At 40.3% G+C, this 11,695-nt stretch overlaps 1 non-coding gene across 1 annotated transcript; it reads right to left on the reverse strand.

Annotated features, from left to right (window-relative positions):
* Positions 1-1,384: 1,384 nt before the first annotated feature.
* Positions 1,385-1,489, reverse strand: LOC115838955 (U6 spliceosomal RNA). Its single transcript, XR_004033837.1, has one exon. It is a non-coding gene; the product is annotated as a U6 spliceosomal RNA (small nuclear RNA).
* Positions 1,490-11,695: the final 10,206 nt, after the last annotated feature.

An 11,695-nucleotide genomic window follows, 5' to 3' on the forward strand; every position in this document is an offset into this window, starting at 1 on the left:
AGGTGGGCAATTGAGGGCTGATGTGGTAGCTCCATGAACAGAGACCCAGGCTTCTAGAAATCCCCTCTGTCTATTCTTATGGTTTGGTCCCCTTTTTTTGCATGTTATTTATTTATGAATAATTTAAATTAAAAAAATTGAAGTATAGTTGATTTACAACACTGTGTTAGTTTCTGGTGCACAGCAAAGTGAGTCAGTTATATATATATTTATGCATGTATATAAAAATGCATGTATATATGCTTTTCCAGATTCTTTTCCGTTATAGTTTATTAGAAGATATTGAACATAGTTCCCTGTGCTATACAGTGGGCCCTTGTGGTTTATCTATTTTATATACAGTAGCTTGTATCTGTTAATCCTTAACGCCTAATTTATCCCTCTCCCCCCTTTCCCCTTTGGAAACCATAAGTTTGTTTTCTATGTCTGTTTCTGTTTTGTAAATAAGTTCATTTGTATCATTTTTTACATTCCACATATAAGTGATATCATATGATATTTGTCTTTCTCTTTCTGACTTAATTCACTTAATTCAGTTAATTCACAATTCTCTAGGTCCATCTGTGTTGCTGCAAAAGGCATTGTTTCATTCTTTTTCATGGCTGAGTAGTATAGTGTGATCCTTTTTTTCATAAGCTCTCAAGATAGCTGCCAGGGCACCAGCAGTTATGTCTGTATCTCAGGCAGGAAGGATGGGAGAGGGTACTCACCAGCTAAGTCATTCCCCTTTAAAGACCTTCTCAGAAAACACCTTCTAGTGACTTCTGCTTGCTTCTCATTGGTTAAGGGAGGCTGGTAAAAGTGCCTTTCTAGCTGAGCATACTGTCACCTCCAAAGAGAATTGGAGTTCTATTAGTAAGGAAGTATGGGGGCAATCAGCTGTCTCTTCCATGGGATTCTTATGCTCTGACACCCCGGTATCATGACGCACAGTCCTCAGAGGGAAATGTGACATTTGGAAACAGTATAGCGTTATTGGCTAAGAGTCTGAATTAGGAGGACAGATTGTCCTGGTATCAAATTTGCCTCCATCACTTGTACATTTGTACAAATGAATGGCACTTAAATAAAATGAAATGCAGCATATCCAGTCTCACAAAGTGGAGAAAATTAGGGTCATCGTTTCTAATTCTGATTTAAAGAGCCCTATAATTCATTCATGAATTCATTCATCCATTTATGTACTTCTCAAATGTATATTTATTTATTTTGGGGAGGGATTCATTTTCCTACCCCCACAGCTTTATTGAGATATAATTGACATGTAACATTGTGTAAATTAAGGTGTACAATGTGCTGATTTGATACACGTATATATTGAGAAATGATCACCTCACCTATTACCATTCTTTGGTGTGTCGAGAACATTTAAGATTTACTCTCTAAAACGATGGAACGCCTCAGGAATTTGTGTGTCATCCTTGCATAGGGGCCATGCTATGTTTTGACATCTTTCCAGTTTTAGTACATGTGCTGCTGAAGCGAGCTCTAGGAAATATTCGTTGAGAATCTATCGTGTACCAGGTAACATGTTAGGTTCTGAGGAACCTTGATGGTCTCACAGTCTAATGAGGGAATGGGGCCAGGGGAAGAGACAGGTAAATATATAATTACAGCAACAGTCAAAAAGTTTCATGATATACTGTTGGTAAAGCTGTACTATCACCTACTGGTGAGAACAGAAATTAGGAAAGGACATTTGGCAATATTTATCAAAATTGCAAGTGTGCATACCTGTGGACCCAGCGATTCCATTTCAGGGAGCCTATCCGAAGGAAATAATGGTGCCAAATATCATAAGCACGGGATTATTTATTGCAGCATTATTTGTAATACAAAAGATTGGAGGCAACCAAAATGTCCCTAGATTATGGTACCTCCCTGTAATGGAATGCCACAGAGCTCTCTAAAAGAATGAAGCTGGATACAGAAAGATCTCCAAAATATGCTAAAGTGCAGGGGCGGAGCAGTGTAAAAGCGTTTGTGTAAAAAGGAGGGAAGGAAAGAACATACCTGAGTATATATACATCGAATATCCCAGGAAGGATACTGAAGGAATTGTTATTAGTAGCCGCTGTGGAGGAGAACTAGGTGTCTATAGGATAGGGTTATATATTCTTTTACCTTTCAAATTACCAATTGTGTGAACATATTGCTTTTCAAAAAACAAAAAAAAGTTTAAACTTTTAAAAAGGAAATAGTTACATCGAATGAGCCAAGTACAAATGGAAGTATGTGTAAAGTGCTCTTGGGATGCCAAGTAGATTTGTGTATTATAAGACATCTGATGGGGAGAGTTGGTGTCAGAATAGGTAACTTTTAATATTCTCAGAATCCTGTGTTTCTGTGATGATAAAAGGAGACATTAGAGGATGGCTGAATTCCTTTCAAATGCTAGAATTATGTGATTCAATGGTTTTAAGAAATTGAAGAAGCAGAGGTTTGTGTATATGTGTGTGGGGGAAGGGAGAGCTTTAATAATTAAATGCTAAGAGTGCACCCAGTAACCGTCCCATCAACAAGGAAAGACAGTTAATCTATGCACATCTTGTTCAGGGCGCAGAGGGAAGAAGGCCTGCTTCCTGTGCTCATGGGCGTGGTGCCTCCTGCTAGCTGCTCAGGTACTGCTGTGTCTCTTTAAAGCAAACCCAGGGGAGTAAATTTAGTACCAGAAGTGGGAGGCTTCTGCATAACTAAAGATTTTCCCTTTGTTTTCTTGATCTATATGTTTCTCTGAGCACACCAGCTATTTTGTTAGCCTCCCACTGTGGGAAAGATGCAACTTTGTGACTTTGGCAGTTGTCAAGGAGATCTGAAGGAAAAAACTTAGCCAAGATTTATTAGGTGATTTATCTCAGGTTTTAATAAACCAGGGAAGAAATGTTACGAGCCAAGGAGCGGCACCGGGAAAAACAAGCCAAGGCCAGAGACAAAAATAACCCACAGAAAAGAGGCTTGCCTGCAGCAAACAGGATGCCAGGATGACTGCCAGCCCAGACTCCTTTGGGAGGCTTGGCCTCCCCCAGCAGAGGTTCCCAAGCTGTCTGGGAAGGCTCCCCTCTTTTTTTTTTTTTTTTTTTTTTTGTGGTACGCGGGCCTCTCACTGTTGTGGCTTCTCCCGTTGCGGAGCACAGGTTCCGGACGAGCAGGCTCAGTGGCCATGGCTCACGGGCCCAGCTGCTCCGCGGCATGTGGGATCTTCCCGGACTGGGGCACGAACCCTTGTCCCCTGCATCGGCAGGCGGACTCTCAACCACTGCGCCACCAGGGAAGCCCAGGCTCCCCTCTTGAACAAGGGAGCCGGGGATCCCTTGTTCCCGGAGCAGGAACAAGGGGCAGGCCCAGTGGATCTGCAACACACACACTGACCTAATTCACTGGAGTTCATCCATGGCTGGGCTTCTGGGTACCACAATCTCTTCTGGTTTCTTGCAGAGGTTTGTGACCTCCATATGGTCAGATGTGCTAGGTGTTTTTTATCCCAATCTGAAAGGCTGAGTTATGCACAAGTCATGCTTAACACTTTTCCATTTTAATCCCTCAGGCTTCCTAGAAAGGCTGTGGGGCCATTCCTCCAGGGAAACGGAGTCCCATTCATTGCCAGGTCCCTAGGACACCTCCTGGGTGAGCAGGAATCGCGAGTGTCTGCTGTACGTTTAAGATGGTTCCCAATGAAGGACTCATCCTCCCCTCAGTCAGGTGGAAGGACTCCAGGTTCCCAAGTTCAGAAGCCATCGAGAAGGGCATATCCTGGGGAGGCCTGACGGTCAGCTGTCCCCCCTCCCCCACTCTGCCCTCTGTCCCTGAATTTCAGAGTGACGATGAATCTGCTTCTTGCCAGACTAGGTCTTCCACACAACTAACTAAACTATCCTCCACCACATGCCTTAAACATTTTTTTTTTATTGTGCTAAGATGTATATAACATGAAATCAACCTTTTAACCATTTGTAAGTCTACAGTCCATTAGGTACATTCACATCATTGTACAACCATCACCACCATTCAGAAATTTTCATCTTTCCAAACTGGAACTCTGTGTCCCTTAAACAATAACTCCCTACCCACCTCCCCAAGCCCCTGGCAACCACCATTCTGCTTTCTGCCTTTATGAATTAGACTACTCTGGGTACCTCATTTGAGTGGGATCATACAGTACTGTCCTGTTCTAACTGGCTCACTTCACTTAGCACGATGTTTTTAATGTTCATCCATGCTGTCCTGCCTCCCATCCCCTCTTTAGTTTTTGTTCCCATCCCCACAGGCTCTGCTCTCTCCTCCCCTTCCAAATTAGGAGTTTGGGATTAACATATACACACCACTATATATAAAATAGATAAACAACAAGGACTTACTGTGTAGCACAGGGAACTATATTCAATATCTTATAATAACCTATAATAGAAAAGAACCTCAAAAAGAATATATATATATATAACTGAATCACTCTGCTGTACACCTGAAATTAACACAATATTATAAACCAACTATACTTCAATTTAAAAAGTAAAATAAAATAAAACTGGTACCCTTGCATGAACTGATTTTAAGGTCACATCCTGACAGAAATTATGATTAGAGTATCAAGAAAGATACAAGGAAGCAGTAAAAGAAAGAGACCAGGAGACGAGAGGAAGGTATTCACAGGGCTCCTCGTGACTTAATTGAAACCTGGTGCCCTTGGAAGCATCCATCCCCCACAGCCCTTTCTTTTGGGGCGGGCGGTGGGCAGCTCCCCTCCCCCAGACTGTTCCTTCCCCAGCTTTAGGGAACTGTCCGGGGTCCTGCATTATGGAACAGCAGAATCAGAGCAGTGGGGTGCAGGAGCTCCACAAATATCAGTGCATTTCCTGACATCTTTATGTGAAAACAGCACGAGGGCTGGGGGAGCAGCAGAAGCAAGCCGCTTGCCTGTGTGGAGGGGACGCGCATTACCTCTTTAATATCTTTTTATTTTTTAACATCTTTATTGGAGCATAATTGCTTGACAATGTTGTATTGTCAACATTTCTGCTGTATAACAAAGGGAATCAGCTATATGTATACATATATCCCCATATCACCTTCCTCTTGCAGTTCCCTCCCACCCTCCCTGTCCCACCCCTCTAGGTGGTCACAAAGCACCGAGCCGATCTCCCTGTTCTATGCGTCTGCTTCCCACTAGCTACCTTACGTTTGTTAGTGTATATATGTCCATGCCTCTCCCGTGCTTTGTCACAGCTTACCCTTCCCCCTCCCCATATCCTCAAGTCCATTCTCTAGTAGGTCTGTGTCTTTATTCCTGTCTTACCCCTAGGTTCTTCATAACATTTTTTTCCCTTAAATTCCATATATATGTGTTAGCATATGGTATTCGTCTTTCTCTGTCTGACTTACTTCACTCTGTATGACAGACTCTAGGTCTATCCACCTCATTACAAATAGCTCAATTTCGTTTCTTTTTATGGCTGAGTAATATTCCATTGTATATATGTGCCACATCTTCTTTATCCATTCATCCGATGATGAGCACTTAGGTTGTTTCCATCTCTGGGCTATTGTAAATAGAGCTGCAATGAACATTTTGGTACATGACTCTTTGAATTTTGGTTTTCTCAGGGTATATGCCCAGTAGTGGCATTGCTGGGTCATATGGTAGTTCTATTTGTAGTTTTTTAAGGAACCTCCATACTGTTCTCCACAGTGGCTGTATCAATTTACATTCCCACCAACAGTGCAAGAGGGTTCCCTTTTCTACACACCCTCTCCAGCATTTATTGTTTCTAGATTTTTTGATGATGGCCATTCTGACTGGTGTGAGATGATATATCATTGTAGTTTTGATTTGCATTTCTCTAATGATTAATGATGTTGAGCATTCTTTCATGTGTTTGTTGGCAGTCTGCATATCTTCTTTGGAGAAATGTGTATTTAGTCTTCTGCCCATTTTTGGGTTGGGTTGTTTGTTTTTTTGTTATTGAGCTGCATGAGCTGCTTATAAATTTTGGAGATTAAACCTTTGTTAGTTGCTTCGTTTGCAAATATTTTCTCCCATTCTGAGTGTTGTCTTTTGGTCTTGTTTATGGTTTCCTTTGCTGTGCAGAAGCTTTGAAGTTTCATTAGGTCCCATTTGTTTATTTTTGTTTTTATTTCCATTGCTCTAGGAGGTGGGTCAAAAAAGATCTTGCTGTGATTTATGTCATAGAGTGTTCTGCCTATGTTTTCCTCTAAGTGTTTGATAGTTTCTGGCCTTACATTTAGGTCTTTAATCCATTTTGAGCTTATTTTTGTGTATGGTGTTAGGGAGTGATCTAATCTCATACTTTTTCATGTAGCTGTCCAGTTTTCCCAGCACCAGTTATTGAAGAGGCTGTCCTTTCTCCACTGTACATTCCTGCCTCCTTTATCAAAGATAAGGTGACCATATGTGCGTGGCTTTATCTCTGGGGTTTCTATCCTGTTACATTGATCTATCTGTTTTTGTGCCAGTACCATACTGTCTTGATTACTGTAGCTTTGTAGTATAGTCTGAAGTCAGGGAGCCTGATTCCTCCAGCTCCGTTTTTCGTTCTCAAGATTGCTTTGGCTATTCGGGGTCTTTTGTGTTTCCATACAAATTGTGAAATTTTTTGTTCTAGCTCTGTGAAAAATGCCAGTGGTAGTTTGATAGGGATTGCATTGAATCTGTAGATTGCTTTGGGTAGTAGAGTCATTTTCACAATGTTGATTCTTCCAATCCAAGAACATGGTATATCTCTCCATCTGTTCGTATCATCTTTAATTTCTTTCATCAGTGTCTTAAAATTTTCTGCATACAGGTCTTTTGTCTCCTTAGGTAGGTTTATTCCTAGATATTTTATTCTTTTTGTTGCAATGGTAAATGGGAGTGTTTTCTTGATTTCACTTTCAGATTTTTCATCATTAGTGTATAGGAATGCCAGAGATTTCTGTGCATTAATTTTGTATCCTGCTACTTTACCAAATTCATTGATTAGCTCTAGTAGTTTTCTGGTAGCATCTTTAGATTTCTCCATGTATAGTATCATGTCATCTGCAAACAGTGACAGCTTTACTTCTTCTTTTCCAATTTGGATTCCTTTTATTTCCTTTTCTTCTGATGGCTGTGGCTAAAACTTCCAAAACTATGTTGAATAAGAGTGGTGAGAGTGGACAACGTTGTCTTTTTCCTGATCTTAGTGGAAATGCTTTCAGGTTTTCACCATTGAGGATGATGTTTGCTGTGGGTTTGTCATATATGGCCTTTATTATGTTGAGGAAAGTTCCCTCTATGCCTACTTTCTGCAGGGTTTTTATCATAAATGGGTGTTGAATGTTGTCAAAAGCTTTCTCTGCATCTATTGAGATGATCATATGGTTTTTCTCCTTCAATTTTTAAATATGGTGTTTCACGTTGATGGATTTGCATATATTGAAGAATCCTTGAATTCCTGGAATAAACCCCACTTCGTCATGGTGTATGATCCATTTAATGTGCTGTTGCATTCTGTTTGCTAGCATTTTGTTGAGGATTTTTGCATGTATGTTCATCAGTGATATTGGCCTGTAGTTTTCTTTCTTTGTGACATCCTTGTCTGGTTTTGGTATCAAGGTGATGGTGGCCTTGTAGAATGAGTTTGGGAGTGTTCCTCCCTCTGCTATATTTTGGAAGAGTTTGAGAAGGATAGGTGTTAGCTCTTCTCTAAATGTTTGATAGAATTCACCTGTGAAGCCATCTGGTCCTGGGCTTTTGTTTGTTGGAAGATTTTTTTATCACAGTTTCAATTTCAGTGCTTGTGATTGGTCTGTTCATATTTTCTATTTCTTCCTGATTCAGTCTTGGCAGGTTGTGCATTTCTAAGAATTTGTCTATTTCTTCCAGGTTCTCCATTTTATTGGCATAGAGTTGCTTGTAGTAATCTCTCATGATCTTTTGTATTTCTGCAGTGTCAGTTCTTACTTCTCCTTTTTCATTTCTAATTCTATTGATTTGAGTCTTCTCCCTGTTTTTCTTGATGAGTCTGGCTAGTGGTTTATCTATTTTGTTTATCTTCTCAAAGAACCAGCTTTTAGTTTTATTGATCTTTGCTATCGTTTCCTTCATTTCTTTTTCATTTATTTCTGATCTGCTCTTTATGATTTCTTTCCTTCTAACTTTGGGGGGTTTTTGTTCTTCTTTCTCTAATTGCTTTAGGTGCAAGGTTAGGTTGTTTATTCGAGATGTTTCCTGTTTCTTAAGGTAGGGTTGTATTGCTATAAACTTCTCTCTTAGAACTGCTTTTGCTGCATCCCACAAATTTTGGGTCATTGTGTCTCCATTGTCATTTGTTTCTAGGCATTTTTTTATTTCGTCTTTGATTTCTTCAGTGATCACTTCGTTATTAAGTAGTGTATTGTTTAGCCTCCATGTGTTTGTATTTTTTACAGATCTTTTCCTGTAATTGATATCTAGTCTCATAGCATTGTGGTCGGAAAAGATACTTGATACTATTTTAATTTTCTTAAATTTACCAAGCCTTGATTTGTGACCCAAGATATGATCTATCCTGGAGAATGTTCCATGAGCAGTTGAGAAGAATGTGTATTTTGTTGTTTTTGTATGGAATGTCCTATAAATATCAATTAAGTCCATCTTGTTTAATGTATCATTTAAAGCTTGTGTTTCCTTATTTATTTTCATTTTGGATGATCTGTCCAATGGTGAAAGTGGGGTGTTAAATTCCCCACTACTATGAATGTGTTACTGTGGATTTTCCCTTTTATGGCTGTTAGCATTTGCCTTATGTATTGAGGTGCTCCTATGTTGGGTGCATAAATATTTACAATTGTTATATCTTCTTCTTGGATCGATCCCTTGATCATTATGTAGTGTCCTTCTTTGTCTCTTCTAATAGTCTTTATTTTAAAGTCTATTTTGTCTGATATGAGAATTGCTACTCCAGCTTTCTTTTGGTTTCCATTTGCATGAAATATCTTTTTCCATCCCCTTACTTTCAGTCTGTATGTGTCTCTAGGTTTGAAGTGGGTCTCTTGTAGCCAGCAAATATATGGGTCTTGTTTTTGTATCCATTCAGCCAATCTGTGTTTTTTGATGGGAGCATTTAGTCCATTTACATTTAAAGTAATATCGATATGTATGTTCCTATTCCCATTTTCTTAATTGTTTTGGGTTCATTATTGTAGGTCTTTTCCTTCTCTTGTGTTTCTTGCCTAGAGAAGTTCCTTTAGCAGTTGTTGTAAAGCTGGTTTGGTGGTGCTGAACTCTCTCAGCTTTTGCTTGTCTGTAAAGGTTTTAATTTCTCCATCAAATCTGAATGAGATCTTTGCTGGGTAGAGTAATCTTGGTTGTAGTTTATTCCCTTCCATCACTTTAAAGATGTCCTGCCACTCCCTTCTGGCTTGTAGGATTTCTGCTGAGAGATCAGCTGTTAACCTTATGGGGATTCCCTTGTGTGTTATTTGTTGTTTTTCCCTGCTGCTTTTAATATGTTTTCTTTGTGTTTAATTTTTGACAGCTTGATTAATATGTGTCTTTGCGTATTTCTCCTTGGATTTATCCTGTATGGGACTCTCTGTGCTTCCTGGACTTGACTAACTATTTCCTTTCCCGCATTAGGGAAGTTTTCAACTATAATCTCTTCAAATATTTTCTCAGTCCCTTTCTTTTTCTCTTCTTCTTCTGGAACCCCTATAATTCAAATGTTGGTGCATTTAATGTTGTCCCAGAGGTCTCTGAGACTATCCTCAGTTCTTTTCATTCTTTTTCCTTTATTCTGCTCTGCAGTAGTTATTTCTACTATTTTATCTTCCAGGTCACTTATCCATTCTTCTGCCTCAGTTATTCTGCTATTGATCCCATCTAGAGTATTTTAAATTTCATTCTTTGTGTTGTTCATCGTTGTTTGTTTCATCTTTAGTTCTTCTAGGTCCTTGTTAAATGTTTCTTGCATTTTGTGTATTCTATTTCCAAGATTTTGGATCATCTTTACTATCATTATTCTGAATTCTTTTTCAGATAGACTGCCTATTTCCTCTTCATTTGTTAGCACTGGTGCATTTTTATCTTGCTCCTTCATCTGCTGTGTGTTTTTGTGTCTTCTCATTTTGCTTACCTTACTGTGTTTGGGGTCTCCTTTTTGCAGGCTGCAGGTTTGTAGTTCCCGTTGTTTTTGGTGTCTGTCCCCAGTGGCTGACATTGGTTCAGTGGGTCGTGTAGGCTTCCTGGTGGAGGGGACTAGTGCCTGTGTTCTGGTGGATGAGGCTGGATCTTGTCTTTCTGGTGGGCAGGTCCACGTCTGGTGGTGTGTTTTGGAGTGTCTGTGGACTTATTATGATTTTAGTTAGCCTCTCTGCTAATGTGTGGGGTTGTGTTCCTGTCTTGCTAGTTGTTGGCATAGGATATCCAGCACTGTAGCTTGCTGGTTGTTGAGTGAAGCTGGGCGCTGGTGTTGAGATGGAGATCTCTGGGAGATTTTCGCCGTTTGATATTATGTGGAGCTGGGGGTGTCTCTTGTGGACCAGTGTCCTGAAGTTGGGTCTCCCACCTCAGAGGCACAGCACTGACTCCTGCTGCAGCACCAAGAGCCTTTCATCCACACGGCTCAGAATACAAGGGAGAAAAAGTAGAAAGAAAGAATTAGTAGAAGTAGAAAGAAAGAAAGAAAGAAAGAAGGAAAGAAAGAAAGAAAGGAGGGAGGGAGGGAGGAAGGAGGGAAGGAAGGGAAAAAAGAGAGAATGAAGATAAAGTAAAATAAAATAAGATAAAATATAATAAAGTTATTAAAATAAAAAAATAATTAAGAAAAAAAAGAGAGAAAGGTAAAAGAAAAAAGGACGGATAGAACCCTAGGACAAATGGTGGATGCAAAGCTATACAGACAAAATCTCACACAGAAGCATACACACACACACTCACAAAAAGAGGAAATGGGGAAAAAATCATAAATCTTGCTCTCAAAGTCCACCTCCTCAATTTGGGATGATTCGTTTTCAAAGGAGGTAAGGAAGGAAAGAAAGAAGGAAGGAAGGAAAGAAAGAAGGAAGGAAGGAAAGAAAGAAAGAAAGAAAGAAAGAAAGAAAGAAAGAAAGAAAGAAAGGAAGAAAGAAAGAAGATAAAGTAAAATAAAATAAAATAATTAAAATTAAGTAAAAAAAAAAAAAAACGGACGGATAGAACCCTAGGACAAATGGTGGAAGCAAAGCTATACAGACAAAATCTCACACAGAAGCATACACATACACACTCACCAAAAGAGGAAAAGGGGAAAAAATAATAAATCTTGCTTTCAAAGTCTACCTCCTCAATTTGGGATGATTCATTGTCTATTCATGTATTCCACAGATGCAGGGTACATCAAGTTGATTGTGGAGCTTTAATCCGCTGCTTCTGAGGCTGCTGGGAGAGATTTCCCTTTCTCTTCTTTGTTCTCACAGCTCCCAGGGGCTCAGCTTTGGATTTGGCCCCGCCTCTGCGTGTAGGTCGCCGGAGGGCGTCTGTTCTTCGGTCAGACATGACGGGGTTAAAGGAGCCGCTGATTCGGGGGCTCTGGCTCACTCAGGCGGGGCGGGGGAGGGTGGGGCACGGAGTGCGGGGCGAGCCTGCAGCTGCAGAGGCCGGCGTGACGTTGTACCAGCCTGAGGCGCGCCGTGCATTCTCCCGGGGGAGTTGTCCCTGGATCCCGGAACCCTGGTAGTGGCGGGCTGCACAGGCTCCCCAGAA

This window comes from Globicephala melas, chromosome 11 (genome assembly GCF_963455315.2).
Source record: "Globicephala melas chromosome 11, mGloMel1.2, whole genome shotgun sequence".
NCBI lineage: Eukaryota > Metazoa > Chordata > Mammalia > Artiodactyla > Delphinidae > Globicephala > Globicephala melas.